The sequence below is a fragment of the Dipteris shenzhenensis genome, chromosome 14 (assembly GCF_047967505.1).
Source record: "Dipteris shenzhenensis isolate YYH24624 ecotype China chromosome 14, Dip_SZ_1.0, whole genome shotgun sequence".
NCBI classification, from domain to species: domain Eukaryota; kingdom Viridiplantae; phylum Streptophyta; class Polypodiopsida; order Gleicheniales; family Dipteridaceae; genus Dipteris; species Dipteris shenzhenensis.
In genome coordinates this window covers 4486771-4489779 of record NC_141609.1, presented here as the reverse complement: position 1 = coordinate 4489779, position 3009 = coordinate 4486771, and the positions used below count along the sequence as shown (strand labels likewise).

Below are 3009 nucleotides of genomic sequence, written 5' to 3'. Positions count from 1 at the left end.
GATCAATAAAAAACGACTATCTTATCAGATCTGAGGGATGTTGCTTTTCATTCCTTTCATGCCACGGCAGATTGGCGATTGTCATCGTTTTTAACAGGTCCTAGTAATCAATAAAAAAGGACTATCTTGTCGGATCTGAGGGATGCTACTTTTCATTTATTTCATGCCACGGCAGATTGACAATTGTCATCGTTTTCTACAGGTCCTAGTAAAGACGACTAGTCATGGTAACTCAATCTTGAGGGAGAAAGAGTACTAGAACACTTCAATTTTGTTAAGGGATATCTCACCGACCTGGGTAGTTTATCGTTGCCCACACTTGGGAAACAAGACGAGAACGACCAGTGTATACAAGCCAACCCAACAGATGTGGACTCCGTATGGAGCCAGGAAGCCATTAACATAAGGCGGCCTGGTAACGACGGAGACCAAGTAAGAGATCCCGCAAGTGCTGGGCAGAAGCTGCACAGCGACTGGGAACGACCCACATAGCTGTTCCAGGCATGTAACGGTCCATACTACAGGGCAGGGTAGTGGACATGACTGATGTCTGGTAGAACCGCGGCAATTGAATTTACAGCAAAGAAGGCTTCGAGCAGGAGCTACAAAGGGAAAGTAAAAGACATCCAAACTTAATTACAATCAGGGCTCAGACAAGTGCACTCCGTTCAAAGAGTAACAAAACATGATACTCTCATACAAGAGGTGTCAGAAATAAGCAAAATCATCATAGCCCACTAAAAATCATTCGGAGAAACCATGACAATGCCTTAAAGCAGATGGTCGAAAGCACAACCGCAAAAACAGAAGCTTCCCTTCATCTGTCAGTAAAAAATTAGAGTGTACGTTTTTATAAATCATTGGGTTCATCCAGCATAGGTTTCATCATTCAGACACGGGAAGCCCGCGACTGCTGCACGGAGACACAGGCAGCATCCAGGAAAAAGCAAACCGTCCGCCCCTAACAAAAAACAAATCAAAGCAGTTTACAGTAGCGCAGCATGACAACCAGCAAGCTTGATCAACTCTCGGAAGCCTCAGTGTGTGTAACAATAATGAACATCAGAAGCGATAGCTTCAGCGAAATCCGCTAAATTTTGTCATCACAGGCCACAAGAGAGAAGCATAACGTGAAACAGGAAAAGCAATTACCTGCCACCGATTAGCACTCTGAAATCTTATACTAGCCTGATGCAACAGACGCGAAAAGAGCCTGAGAAACAATGAATCGATTGCATTGCCTGAGTTCAGAGGAAGCTCCTTATTTGTAGGAGGAAAACCCTAACCCTAGCTTCTAATAAAAATCTTTAATCTGCCTCACGCACACCTCCCGCTTGCCCATATAGGAGCGTTTTAGGCTAGCGCTATTAGTCCAGAAATTCATGTTGCCCCACCAAGGGCTTCGGGAGGGGGTTTCTTCTTTCAAAGAATTTAATGCAAGTTCAGCTCGTGCGGCTTCAACACACGGCCATATGCCACATGCTCAAAATTCTCCCCGCCAAACCATGGTGGTATGTATGCACCCCTTGCCCGCAAAGGGCTTTATCATTCGATGTGTAAATACCCTCTGAATGGATTCACACACAAGCGGACAAATTCCTACATGGCCATCTAGAAAACCTCGAGAGCTCGCCCAAGACTGGGGGAGCAGGGGGCAAAACTAAACATGTGGGGAATTGAACTTGGGACCCAAGACCTTCTAGTTGGAGAGCAAACCAAGACTCTTAGTCTCTAAACCAAAACTCCTACATTTCAAGAGCTTGGGCTTTCCTATGGTAGGAAGAAGGTTGAGAGATTGTGACAAGGAAGTTTTAGCAAAAGGAAATGACAAGGGAGGATAAGACCAAAAAATGATTCCAAGGGCAAGAAGTGGATGGTAGAGATAGGAAGAAAAAGAAATGTTTCCAATGTGAAAGCCCAAAGGACTGAAAGAAAAGAAAGCAGATGGGCAAAAGAAAAGGAAGGCCAGCCCAAGAAAGAGACAAAATTTGACTCAACCAATGTAATGGTTGGAGAATTGTTTGTATTCATTGAGTATTGTTGGCTGAGAATAAAAAAGTTTGCTATGTGACAATAGAGCCTCTTAGCATATGTTAAGCAAAAGAGAATGAAGATCGCAATGGTTGGTGGATGAGCTCTTGTGCATGAAAGTGTTATCTTTGTATTTCCATCTACATTTATGGCATCAGAAGCACCCATGTACAAAAGTGTGGTTTTGGTTTTGGACACATTGCTTCCTCGCAGCGGCTGTTTGTAAATCATGACCTTGGAGCTCCCCCAACTATTTGACCCCATTTTGCCTCTTTTGTTGCTTGATATTTTTGCTCTAGCTTGACAAGGTTGGTTAACATTTCTTGCTATAGTACGGCTTTGGATGGTAGTTTCCTTTTCTGAAGAATCTACACAATTGTTTGATCTGGTCACTATACAAATTTCTTGCCTCTACTGTAGCCGTTTTTGAGAGAAGTGTAGCTCATATATTAAGCTTGAGGAAGCGAGGTGCGGTAGTTGAAAAGGACAAAGGCAACAAGGTGAATTTTATTCAAAGGGCCTGTCGATGAATGTTTCTTCGTGTTGCACCGTAATCATGTTGAATCCATTGATGTGAAAAGGAGAGAGTGGTCCGACCAATATACAAAGTTTGTCCCTATTTTCATTTGTGACTATCTTGTATTGGTCCATCTATGGTGGGGATTGTGGATCCGCAGATGTTGTAGGCATGGTCACAATTTGTCGCATTTTATGATGAAACAGTCTTGCAATTTTTCCATGCTTGTGGAGGAACCATTGAAGTCCATCTATGGTGGGGATTGTGGATCCGCAGCCTGTTTTCATTTGTGACTATCTTGTATTGGTCCATCTATGGTGGGGATTGTGGATCCGCAGATGTTGTAGGCATGGTCACAATTTGTCGCATTTTATGATGAAACATGAAGTCTTGCAATTTTTCCATGCTTGTGGAGGAACCATTGAAGTCCATGTTGAAGTCTTCTACTGTGTACTATGTTG

General features: G+C 43.2%; 2 non-coding genes across 2 annotated transcripts; both read right to left on the bottom strand.

Moving 5' to 3' along the window:
- Positions 1 to 646: 646 nt before the first annotated feature.
- LOC147894090 (small nucleolar RNA snoR1) lies at positions 647 to 735 on the bottom strand. The gene has a single exon (XR_015542175.1). It is a non-coding gene; the product is annotated as a small nucleolar RNA snoR1 (small nucleolar RNA).
- A 297-nt stretch (positions 736 to 1032) lies between these two features.
- On the bottom strand, positions 1033 to 1113 carry LOC147894089 (small nucleolar RNA R11/Z151). Its single transcript, XR_015542177.1, has one exon. It is a non-coding gene; the product is annotated as a small nucleolar RNA R11/Z151 (small nucleolar RNA).
- Between the last annotated feature and the right edge of the window lie 1896 nt (positions 1114 to 3009).